The sequence below is a fragment of the Ruditapes philippinarum genome, unplaced genomic scaffold, assembly GCF_026571515.1.
Source record: "Ruditapes philippinarum isolate M1 unplaced genomic scaffold, ASM2657151v2 ctg11009_1_1_1_1, whole genome shotgun sequence".
Classification (NCBI taxonomy): Eukaryota; Metazoa; Mollusca; class Bivalvia; order Venerida; family Veneridae; genus Ruditapes; species Ruditapes philippinarum.
This window is the reverse complement of record NW_026857611.1, coordinates 17,021-31,040: the sequence shown is the minus strand read 5'-3', so window position 1 is coordinate 31,040 and position 14,020 is coordinate 17,021. Positions and strand designations below refer to the sequence as shown.

General features: G+C 32.3%; 1 long non-coding RNA gene across 1 annotated transcript; it reads left to right on the top strand.

Moving 5' to 3' along the window:
• Positions 1-2,095: 2,095 nt before the first annotated feature.
• LOC132750314 (uncharacterized) lies at positions 2,096-12,166 on the top strand. Its single transcript, XR_009628529.1, has 3 exons — positions 2,096-2,252; positions 2,673-2,804; positions 11,946-12,166. It is a non-coding gene; the product is annotated as an uncharacterized LOC132750314 (long non-coding RNA).
• Positions 12,167-14,020: the final 1,854 nt, after the last annotated feature.

The window sequence follows — 14,020 nt, the reverse complement described above, 5'->3', positions numbered from 1 at the left end:
ACACGTTTTATGTTAGTGTTATAAGATCTATAAATAGTAAAAAATTGCTGAAAAGACAGAAATACAGGTAACTTAATGAATGGTTGGCATCTGATAAAAGTGCAAATCAAAGTAATTTTGGTATGAAAAATCTCGGTAGACAGTAGGGGCCGGAATCCTAATTGGATACACAGAGAAAACTAATAAACTATCCTTTGTGTTGATAGTTTTTTCGCACTGAAAGGCAATTAAACGTTAACTAGATTGTATGCAACGACAGGAATATGATTTTCAGTTAAATAATATATTTTTTCGATAGGCATAAGAAAAAATTTTTTTTTATGCAGACACCACTTTTACAGTAGAATTGCATTTTGTTTTATGCAATAATTAAGCTATATATTTGCATAGTCACTTTGCAAATATTCGATGATCGGGTAACTATCGGAATCTGAGTAAAAACCATACGAGTTCAAATGTATGGTAAGCAACGGTATTATATATAAAGTAGAATTACAAGTAGAATTATAATCATATTCACATGATTTACAAGCTTCGATGACAATGTGTTAGATTTTTTAAGTTAGTTTCAAATTGAAGACTGTAGGTTCGATAAAGTAATGTTTTATGTTTTCCTTTTTTATGATACTTTTGTATTTTGCAAAACTTGATCATTTATCAAAATTATAAAATAAAAAGTCTAGAAAATGAAACACACGATTTATCAACTTATGTTTCATAAAGTTAAAAGATATAATAAAAAATCAACTGATGAAAACTACACACAGGATTTGTCCAAGATTCGAACTTGCGCCTTCTACATGTAGGTTAACAAACTTCGTCATACTTACCACTAGGCCATCGATCAGTATTAATTGATATAATGATACATGTAATTATTACTTACAATAAAAATCGTTAACATTAATCATAATAAGTTATGTAAGCTATCGAAACAGCTCCCGGAAATTATTGAGTCTCGGGGAAATATTGCCAAACAATACTTGCTTATCTAATAATGATAACAGTTTCTTGACAAAATTGCTAAGCAAGTTTGCTTCAAATATGATGTTTTATTATAACATAACATAAATTTATTGAATAAAACTCTTTTACAAAGTTTATATCAAGAAAGATATAATTGTGGCAAGTACATGAAAACGTGTTTATGAATGAACATTACTCAACTTATTGTTCCTGTTTTCTTTATACTCGAGCCATTAAACTGATATTTTCTTTTATTTATGATAATACAATCATATTTCTATCCGGCGACTTGATGCTTTAGCATCAAAATCTCTACTTGTGTAATTTTGCTGTGATTAATGCTTCCGGGGGATTACTTTGTTTCCAGATTACTACATAAATACTTGTACATTTATAACAAATGTTACGCTGTATTTATATATGTACACTCCTTACATTAGTGCACATTAGTGCAAACTTCAGATAAGAAACTTCTTTTCCTACAATACAATCTCTGCTTCAAACAACAAGTATAATATACCGTTAATAAAAGCTCTGTTCTGATTGGCTAATTACCGTTGATGTAACGAGCCTGCAAAAAATGTGAGTTTAATCAAGGCATTATATTCTTTTAAAAGTAAAACATATACAATATTATAGACACAAGTATATAAATATAAGATACTGTGGTTATTGACTTAATTAAAGTAATAAAAAATAAAGTTTTTAATTAATTAATTGAATGATTGAACATTTATAAATTAATTAACTTACAGAAATAGTCGTTTCACGCTATAATATACAATTTTAGACTGATGTTGAGGTAGGTGTATATATGATTATAAAGTGTAATTAATCAATTAATTAATTTAATTAATAAAAAAATTAATTAATATAATTAATTACTCAATAAATAAATAAATTAATTAATATAACATAATTAAGTTATTAATTGATTAATTTGCACTATATACAACTAACTAAAAGAAGGAAGAAAAAACAAAATGAAGAAAATTGGTTTGAACACAATTCTCAGACGATTTAAAAAAAAATCAAATAGTTTTGTTGCATGTTTATATATCTGCGCCGTCTTATTTATTTCTAACATAATGAAGGAATATAACATATAAACCTCTCTAATCTAGTTCACTGACATTCTTTGGCAGCTGCAAAGATGAATTAATTTTCTTTGTTATTTGAAAGGGTGCCTGTTTTCTAGGTTTCTGGTTTTAAATCAGTCTGAAGTGTTTGGGAAATGTTACTCTGGATTTATATATCGATCCTCCCAACATTAGTGCAAAATTTAGGTAAGAAACTTCTTTTCCTGGCTTATTTATTTCTCTTTCATCTTATACTTCATTTATTGTACATTTATACTTCGCATTTAAATTTTTACATCAATTTATAAAAACAGCTGAAATGGACTAACATTTATTAAGTTATACTTAGTTGTTGACTTTGTTTCTTAATTTAAATTAAGATGGTGGAATAAAGGATTATACTAAAATATTAGACGTATTACTGTTAATGAATTTTAAATGAATAAAGAGTAGTGTAGTATAAGAGACATTTTAAAATACCAATAGCACGTTAATTAAAAGCCTGATATAAAATTAAATGATTTATCCCCAGAAACAATTTTCTGTTTTATTGTTTAAATGGTAAAGAAATATATAACGAGTATATTCAGAGAGCTTCTGCCATAATTATTGTCTTTGTCTATGTAGATGAAAAAGTTAATTCTACCACATGTGTTGAAGCTGCTGATAAACATAGATCTGCACTACTAGATTGTCACGGAGGTTATATTTCCCATATTTCATTCGAATCTGGCACAGGGAGATGTTGGCAACAAGATTGTAAGATATCTTTATAAAATAAACTGCTTGTAAATAGAGCTTTTCCTGTTTATAAGATTTTATGCCCACATAAAATAATTTATGTCATTGGTTCGTCCCTATTCTCATTACTGTACTGAATATTACCCGTTACGGGTCGGGTTTTAGCCAAGTACATCTTAGCCTAAATCACGTGATGCTAATTAACCAACAAGAAAAGCATTGATGCAAAGCATCAAAGGGCGCCCAAACAGCAGGTGCAGATGAACTAGTAGATATATGATGACAAGATATTCTTATAAACTTTTCAATGGTTCATTGGGTTTTACCAGAATTGTATATCACTTTTGAATGAACGGACGAAAGACATTGTTCATTATTTATAACTTTGATCGGCATGCTAGAAATTAGAATATTACTTGTTATTTCTTTATGATCGTGGTTATTAATAGCAACGGATATACATGTATAACAATCATTTATAATCCATATGTGTAACGCATGATCAACACCATACTTGTGTAATTGTCCCTTATTATGTTATTGCTATTAACGAGGACCCCCTCTTAAGGTATCTGTTCACACTAAGTAACAATATGACACTTGTTGATCATGTTGAGCATAATTGTTTATTATACAATAAATGTAATTTCTATTTTAATAAAAAAATACAGATTTTATGAATATTGTTTTTCTTTTCTTTTTTTGTGTGTTTTATGCGCTATTTTAATACTGAGTTTTTACGTTTACTACTATTTTAAGAATTCAATTGTCATAATGATCGACGATTATAAGTCAAAACTTAACTGGAAAAAGTCAGTAAATCATGGTTAATCTTTCAATTTATAATATTGTTTATTCTTAAACCATATACATGTACATTTGCATTTTTCTTTTATCATTTTTAAATTATCAATCAATTGAATAATTCATAAAATCTGATTTGTAACTTTGAATAATTCCTCGGAATCTTTACTAAACACGAATAACAAATTATATAAAATGTTTTTAAAGTTGATAGTGTCATAGTAATGCCATAAAATGTACATTTTTTTCTCAATTATTGTACATATTTATTGTTTTTATCTCATATAGATAAAATATAACATGCGATTTGTGTTGTTGGTTTTTTTTTTCGAATTGTATGTTTATGTATAATAATAATCAATCAATTCGAGAGTTGATCTGTGTTTATTAATTATTGTAACCAAACTAAGTGACAAACATTCATTTTGAAAAAAAGCTTATTTATCTGTAAAATATTTGTTCTGTTCTGTAACGATATCTACTCCAAAACCGGGAGAGACCGGACAATAAACGTGTGGTACTATTCGCCGGTCATTAGTAAATCCCGGGAGAGACCGGGAATTACCTAGGAGTACATCCCTCTATAAATAGATTTTCGGAATATTAAGGTCATCAACTCATCATTCTATTAACAGCTTTCGGAATAACATACCATAATAACCCACTGTGTACTACAAAATGATAAGCAAAAATACCCCGAAGAGCGCGATTTATTGACGGAAAAGGTTATTTCATTTGAAAATGTTTGCATTGCGAAATTCTCCAGTTCGCCATTCATTGTACATATCGCGACTAATTAACAATCAAGCACCCTCATACCGATCGGAATGACCGGCTTTTCTTATTGGCAACTATAAAAGGCTCGAGAAGTTGCTGTCGCCCTTTCACAAAATCTCATTTCATTCCAATAGGCGCCGCGCTTCGGCGCGGACGCCAATGATTACATTAGATATATCACAAAGAAATAATTTTGGCGAGTAATGATTCTCGCCTTTGTTTATTACTAAATTTATCTATTTTTAAAGTTATACGCTTTATTTCAAGTGAACTAATTACGTATTACGGCGGACAGTTACCTTATTAATCTGCTGGAAGCGAATTTTTGGGACGGTGACTCCGGTTTCATATTCAATTTCGTGACGAAAATGGCAATTCATTTCACGGCAACTTTTTTGGGATAACTGGACCAACGCTTTGAAAGTTTGAGACATCATCAGTCAGGAAACAGATGTGCCGGTCTTTGGAACTAATGACATTTACAAATCAGAATTTATCCACAAAACGTTGCTTGTCATATTACAGATTTAGTAGATACCTTTCTATTTTCGAGTCCAGAAAGTTACCGTTCGGAAACCCCCGTTCTTCAACAGTTCAAGTTTTGTACAGATGCCAAACCAAACATAAACGATCATACTTATGGCGAATAAATGGTTCATGGTTGACATGTCTAAACAACAATTACCTGTTTACACCAGATGGATGCCACCTGTTTACTCTGTCAGCTACGTCTCATCAATGAGATAAGGACAGCAGCTTGGTCGCCGCCCCGAAGCATTTCATTTGTCAGGCATAAGATAAATTTAAAGATATGTATTTTGTTTACTATGTCTTGTAGTTATATTAGTTGACCGTGATCAACGATTTAATGCCCGCCCTAGTATACATAAGTATTTTGTTTACTTTGTCGTAAAGACTATAAAGTTATATTGTACTAAAGTCAGTAGTTTAATAATGCCTGCCCTGGTATACAAACTATGAACAGATGAAGTCTAGGTTTGTTGCTTTGCATTAACAAATTAATATAATAAGCTTTTGTTATGACCCGTGCCGTGGTTCTTAATGAATTTTTCAGTTGGTAAATTTCTTTATATTTATAAAATATAAGGTTATGCATTGCTGGGTTTGTTTTTGGTCATAAATTATTCTCATAATGTACAAGAATGCAGTATTAATCAGGCATATTTTTCCCTGGATACATAATTGAAGTTTCTATATTAATCATGTTAGTTATTACTTATTTCCAATTCATTTACAGTTCACACAAACTTCTCATTAGAGTAGATAATAGTACATGTTGATTTTCTGCTAGTCTACTATACATTTCTACACAATCATCATAGCAGTATTATTTAGCAAACATGTTTTAAGTAACAGTCCAGATTTTGAGCGATTAGCCTTTATTTTCCATTTAATTTTACAATTTTTTTTGACTCCAACTAAAGTACAGTTAGTGTGTGATTTGTGATTTAATTTATAATTTTCCATACATTCATGTTTCACTGTTTTAGTTTTTCAGTCATTGAATTTAGATTCAAAATTACTGTTTTGCAGGTTCAATTCTAATTTTGAATTTATTCTCCTATACACTTAAATCAAATTTTCTTAAAATTTTACACTAACCTGAATTTATTTTTCACTGGCCTTGACCAGTGTTAAATTCTAACTGGTATTTACAACAGTTCAAACACGATTTACAAAACAAGGTTAGTTTTCACAGTCCATGTTAGTTGGCATTTATACATAGTCTAGTATACATGGCTTAAAATATAGTTTATGTCTACGTGACTTAGTTAACATTTAATACACATTTTCAACACAATATAGTTGACAATCCATGTGAGTGTAATTTTTGTTTATAATTACACATATGATAAATGACTTGGTTTATAATTCATGTCTGCTTGATATAGTTTAACAGTTCACACATAGTTTTATAATACATGTACATGTAAGTGTGATTTTTGTTTACAATTCACACACAGCCATGATACATGGCTCCGGCTATAGACCATGTCTGTGTGATTTAGTTGACCGATACGCATGGTTTAGTTTACACGCATATTTTCTCCACATGGTTTAGTTTACACTCATTATGAGTGTGATTGAGTTTAGATTTCTCGCATATCCAGTTATACATTTGCTTAAGTTTATAGACCATGTCTGCGTGATTTAGTTTACAGTTCACACCTATTTTCTACACATGGTTTAGTTTTCAGTCCCATGTGAGTGTGATTTAGTTTTACAGTTCACAACTTATCCTATTAATACATGGCTTAGTTTTATAGCCCATGTCTGCGTGATTTAGTTTACAGTTCACGCCTATTTAGTACACATGGTTTAGTTTACAGTCCATGTTAGTGGTGATTTAGTTTATAGTTCACACTTATTCTATTATACATGGCTTAGTTTATAGCCCATGTCTGCGTGTGATTTAGTTTACAGTTCACGCTTATTTTTCACACATGTTTAGTTTACATTCCGTGTGAGTTAGTTTTAAAGTTAACACATATCCTATTATACATGGTTTAGTCTATAGTCCATATTTTGCGTGATTATGCTTATGAATCATGCACAATGTAGTCAGGATTAATTTAATAATACTCAATTACATTTCATGACATTTAGTCCTACTTAATGACAAAATAATTAATATTTTCAGATAAAACAGCCACAAATTCTCCTTACACCTTTGTTCAGTTCCACAACAGACAACAAGGGAAAAGTCAAAACACCAAGAATGTTCAGTAAATCCTGCAAAAGACCAAGACTAGTCGAGGGAGCTATCATATCATTGAATTAATAGTGCAAGCGGAGCCCGAGACCTAAGACAATGCTTGCATGTTTCATAGGTTTCAAGTTGAGTCAGATAAAGAATTAACTGATTGCCTGGCATACATGTTTTACACAGCTCATTTACAAAGGAAACTTGCGCACTCAGTGATTTTGTTGTCTTTATCCAAAAACTCCAAGCTTGTATGAATATAACCTATAAAACACAAGTGTAAAATATGTATTCAGATCATGCCATGATACACTTCAGATTAATTACACTCTAATTAGTAAACCAAGTGTTAAATATTCTTATGCAAGGATATTTAAAAAAAAAAAGATAATTGTGATCTAGTCCTGGCAACCCTCGTTATACCTTCTGCTCCAAAACCTTACACCAACACTACCCAGTACACCCTTCAAGTGTTGTAGATCTGTACTTGTTTTGTATTCTTGGTTTAGTTTACACGCCTTTGCTATGTATTTTTTTTTTCAGCATACCATTGCTTGTACTAGGCATTGCTAGTTGACATGCTTCCCATTTGTTTGTCTGTACTTTGTCAAGCTTGGCTTAGTTTACACCCTTTGCTATTATTTCAGCATACCATTGCTATTATTGGCATTGCTTAGTTGACACGCATTTGCCATTTAATTGTCCTGTACTGGTCAGCTTGGCTTAGTTTACACGCCTTGCCTATTATTTCAGCATACCCTTGCTTTATAAACATTGCTTAGTTAACCGCTTTGCCATTGTGTTTGTCTGTACTTGTCCAGCTTAACTTAGTTTTAAAAAAAAAAAAAACCCCCTCCCCCCCCCCCCCCCCGCCCCCCGGGGGGGGGGTAAGGGTGGGGTGGGGAGGTGGGGGGCCCCCCCCCCCCCCCCCCAAAAAAAAAAAACCCCCCCCCTCCCCCTTCGGGTGCCCCCCCCCACTTCGCCTCAAATTTTCCCACACTTCCGTTCTCAGATTACCTATGAATTCCACAAAATTCGCCACACAAGCGCAAGTCGTTCTCTGTCTATTTTTTTTTTTTTTTTTTTTCCACCCCCCCCCCGCACAAAAATAAAAAAAAAAAGAAAACCATAAAACATATTTTTTTTTTTTACCCCCCCACCCCCCCCCCCCCCCCCCCCCCTGCCCAATGTTTGCCCACTTTTTTGGGCTTACCTCTCCCTAACTATTTTAAAAAAGGGCCCCCTGCATTTTTTTTGGGGCGGGGGCGGGGGCGGGGGGCGTGGGGGGGGGGGGGGATAGGGCCCCCCCCCCCTTTTTCCCAAGGGGGGGGGGTCTTTTGGGCCGCTGAAAAACCCCCCCCCCCCCCCCCCCCCCCGGGGGGGCCCCCCCAAACTTCTTTTTGGGAGGGGGGGGGGGGCCCCCCCCCCCCCCCCCCCCCCCCCCCGCGGCCTTACTTTTTTTGTAGCTTTATTTTTTTTATAAAATTATAAATAGTGTTGCATCACTTAGTTGAAATGCTTTTGAAATTTGTATACAAGTCTCCAATTATGTACTGTCTGTCATGCTTGCTTAGTTTATTTTTTCCATTGCTCTGCACGCTAATGCTTTAATTTCAATATGAAATTGGATTTTAAATTGTACATTTGTACATACAATTAAATTGCACATCATACCAGAAGTTTGTTAACTAATCTGATGGACATACTTGTAGGTTACAGTTTTCGACTTTAATTTTCTTCGTAATTTAAGATTCTGTCGGTATAAGGCAGCAGATCTTTAGATAAAACAAAATCGACAGTAAATTACAGCACTCAGTTAAATTACAGCAAAAATGAGTGCCATAACATATCTTGTCAAATTACTGACAGTTCAAGGCTTGCAGGGACAATGGACATACTGTAGGTTACAGTTTTCCACTTTTAATTTTTCGTAATTTAAGGATCTGTGCGGTATTAAGGCAGCAGAATCTTTAGATATAGAAAAATGACAGTAAAAATTGCAGCACTTCAGTAAATTACAGCAAAACTGAGTGGCAATTACCAATCTTTTCCAAATTACTGACAGTTCAGGCACTGCAGTACATATGGACATAACTGTGGTTACAGTTTCCACTTTTATTTTTCGTCAATTTGATGATTCTTGTTATCAGGGGCAGCAGATTTTTTAGATAATTATAGAAAGAAAACAGTGAATTAAGCAAACTGAATGTCATTACAATCTTTCAAATTACTGACAGTTCAAGGCCTGTCAGTTTTTCTCCTTGGCTTGAAAGTGCAAGTCCGCAGTTTAAATTTATTTAGTGCCATTAATATCGTGTATGACAGTAAAATTAATGAAAAACCTGTGGCAGATATGCACAATTTGTGGGCTTCATTTAGGTCTATATAAATCTGACAGTTATCAAGGCTGCAGGTTTCATTAATTATGCATTACTGATAATTTCAGATTGAGTTCATGCTACTGCCATGATGTGTTAATATCACTAGTGAGGATTGGTAATGTTGATAAGTACATTTGTTACTGAAGTTTTTATGGTATTATTTGTAGAAATTTTTCCATTCACGGTCTTTGTTTTCAAGCGGTTTTGTTATGTGTAGTTTTTTTGGAGAGCATTATTTTGTACATAATGTAATTTTATACCACAGTTTTCTACATTTTTTACCATATATGGTATCACCATTGCTCTTTCACGAAAAACTAAGTAGCCTAATTATATATAAAAAACTAAAATGTATACACCCCCTTTTTTCTAATTATCCTTAAATTTATCTTTAATTTATATTTTTTTATGCAACAAACATATAATGAACAAAATTAATCATTAGTTAGACATGTCACATTGTATTTAGATCAAATGCATTTATAAGGTGTTAATTAAATATTTTACATTTTTGATTCCAATTTTACATTAGTCTTAACTGATTAATTGCGAAAAAAGATTAGCTAACATATTGACATCTACATCATTTCGGTTCTAATGCATTTTAAAGGTTTAATTTAATGATTTAAAGGAATAGATGTTTGAGAGAATTGGTATATCCGATAGGACTAACGCAAATTGAAAAAACACTAACTGAAATTCAATGTGTTCACATACCTACATAGGAGATTGTGTCTGTTTAAATGCCACCGCTGCCATGCACTCCAACTTCAGTCTATGCATTAATTTTATTTACAATGTTACTGAAGCGCCGAATTCCAGTTTTGAATTCATATCTACTAATATATTTAACTTAATTTTTCGCATATTTTTCACTTCATGACACTAGCTAGGTTTCACAAGCAGGGGCCTGTGCTTAATTTTAATGACTGCAACTTGGAAGCCATGGCCGTGTGCAATTTTTGCTTTTTCATCATTGTAGGATATCTGGATACTGATACAGTAATAGTCCATTTCCTAATTTACAAATTTAAAAGAATTTTTTTCTAGTTTTTATTGTCATTAATGACTATTAGTATTTTGTTCTCTGTTATCAAATTTATTAGTAAAAAAAAAAAATATTTATATACATTTAGAGCTATTGCGTTAAGCTTATTTTGCCCTTCGTTGTTTAAACAAATTATTATATACTTCATTTAAATTTAGTTCATGTTCCCCTTTTTGGTTTGGACGTTGAAAAAGCCCTGATAAAACATACTGTCAGATGTCTCAATAATACATTTAACATGTAATTTGTAATAAAAATTTTCACAGCTAATTATTTGATCTAATAACTCGGTTGCTGATTTTACAATAGCATATCATGTAGTGTGCCTGACAGTTTTAGGCTGCAGTCCACATATATTGATAGAACCAGTCAGGATCCATTTAAATGTTAGACATTAATTCTAGACATATTATATATATTGTCATTAGATATATGATTTGTCTTAACATTTTTGTCCTAACATAACTTGATTAAATTAATGGTTACTTCAAAAAATTTAGTCCATTCTGTTTCAATCCTTATATCACAGGTCAAGCTCATACCTAGTCAAATCTCTGGGTGGCGGAAGGTTCCCTTTGTGGCGGTTTTTACCTCACAGTTTGGTTATTTCGATACAAATATGTACATGCAATGTTTGTTATTATGTAACATTTGTCATTTATGGCATTTAATAAATGCCCTATTTCATTCAACCTAAGTGTTGTGTTTTATCTCATACCAAACAAGTTCGTCTTGCCAGTTATATTTGCTTGACCTGGACAATACATAAATACATAACATGCAAAGATTAACTCTTTTTGTTCGAAATTTAATACGTGGGAAATTGTGAAAATCCACACCGATTAAAACGATTAAATGTAACTTTGTAAAATATGACAAATCTGTTTGATGACAATATATTGTTATAAATAAAATAGTTTTACCTGTTTATAAAACACATTCTTATAAATCATTCAAACAGGGAATATAATGAAATGCAAACATTACAAATAACTTCTAAAGTAAAACATATTTAGGATTCATTGTCATAGAGTAATGTTTTGCTAAATAAACTTTGAAACATGGTATTATTTGTGGAAATGCAAATATTTTTGCAGAATGACATGTAATGATACTGTCAGGAGTGTGGTCTGTTACATATTCCTTCAACTCAAAATGTTGACAAAATACAGGTGACTGGTGTAAGAAACACATATATATCTTCAAAATGTCATACGAAATGCATGCAGAAAGGAAAGAAAGTCTGTACGTCTGTTTAATAAGCTGGAAAACTGTAATCTTATATATTTATTCACTGGAATGTATCACTTCCCAATGTCTGGCTAATAGTAATTATATGTTAAATAAAGTGTACAACCGTCACTTTAAAGCAAATAAACACAAAGCAATGTCTTACATTTCTCTGCTTTTTATTTTTTTCGAAGGAAAATGTATTGGAAGGACGCTTGGTTCATTGGTGAACTTTCTTGTTTGTCACTGGCGCAAAATCTGTTATATCCGCTGGCCAACAGGCCAGATCTTTAGCCAGTATTTTGTCGGAGGTTGTATTGGCAAACAACCAACTTTTATGTCGGTCAGTTTTAAGTGCTTCAAACCAACCGATTTCCTATTGGGCTATGGCTACCTCAAGACACCGGGATCAGGTTTTATATCTACTTATAGCTATTATTAACTTTTACGTAATAATATTTATTCATGTACTAACAGACGTTTCAATAAGATTTCATGTCAGATGCGCTCAAATGTAAAAATGTCTTATTGAAAATGAGAATGAAGGCCTGGTAAACAAGGGGAACGATCTTCCAAAAGATCCGGAAGAACACAAAAAATTACATTTGACCTTCAAGTGTAAGCTTGACCATGAGGACAGAAGAAAATCATTATTATTTTAAAATTTATGAACTATACCGACACTAAATCCTCTGATAGTTAACCTTCAGGTGTGACCTTGACCCAGTAAGTGTTGTTAGGATTATGGCGCAAATATAAAACAAGTTCGTAGCCTCATTGTTGAGGTTGAGCAAAACTTAAAAAGAAAATCTACAAAGGATGAAGGATTTTAAAAAACTTCCATCGAATTCCCAATGAATCGAAAATGCAATAAATTATACATATTTTCGTTTAACTGAAGATTAAACGACCATTTTCATTCGATCAAAAATATTTTGAAATATCTTGTGGACACAAGATTATATATATTCAGGATGACAGAATTATTGACCTGTCCTGACCATTTTCGAAAATTAATATCATCACTTTTTACTTAAAATGTGACCTTGACATTTGAGCCAGAGACCTGAGTCGTGCGCACGACAGGTTGTCACAATGTCTGTCGAACTTATGCATAGGTATTTTAAAATTCTTTAGGAATGACAAAATTGTTGACCGTATACATCAATCGGTATATATATTTTGTACAATTTAATAGAAAAAAAGAAGAAAAAAGTCAACTTTACGGATTGAATATGATCAAAAGAAAATTTACTGATACTTATTGTTTCTATAGCCATATAAACTCAAAATATTTGCTCGGCAGAACAACGGATGGACGGACGTTTCAAAACCTCCATGAATCCCAACTTTTCTTTAATTGTGATTAAACCCTTGATATAAACTTTAAAATAAGTTGATTTTGGTAAAAAGGCATGCATCATAAGCGGGAAAATAATAATTTAAATAAATATAAATACATTATCCATTCAGGCAATTGGTCAATATGATTACAGGTCTACGTCCTCTTTGAAAGGCGTAATATTATTTGAAGAAAGACAAATATGTCAACTGGTTGAAAGAGATAAATTTTTTCTTTAAAGAGCACATGTTAACAAAACCATCATGAATATCTGAAACAAAATATTATGACTTAACACATTGAAACGTAAATAAGATATAAGAGATATAACAAATTGCTTCTATCTCATAATTAAGATTTTAAATTAAAGAATTCTAGCTTTTGTTACTTTAACAACACATGTTGATCCTGAAAATCTTTCTTTTCAAACACTTATTTTACAAGTTTACCTTCGAATCAATCCGAGAAAGTTTAGACTTACTCACGATTCGCCCACTTATATTCACATACTTACAGTTTGCCACACTTTAGGTAGCACTCCACAGTTAATTTCAAGTTCCTGCCGTCAATGTCCTACAAGCAATACGTCTAATAATTCTGATACCAAACTACACAACCTGGAAAAAGAAAACACATTTTGTTGAGAACATATATGACATAAGATTGCAAATCTACAAAGAAATTATCCCATCTGCAATAGGCAGGCAGTCAAAAAATTTGCAATTCATTCCGTTGAAGCCCAAAATCTACAGTGGCCCGAGACCCAAAACAACACATTTCGACCCTCTGGCAAAAAATATCTGCAAATATACAGGCTAAAGGAACACCGTCTCTGCTTTAGCAACTCCCTATACATGCAAAATATCACAAAGAAACTAGTCCTCAACCTTGTAGATTTTTTGCTACTGCCAAAAGTTTGTACCCCCT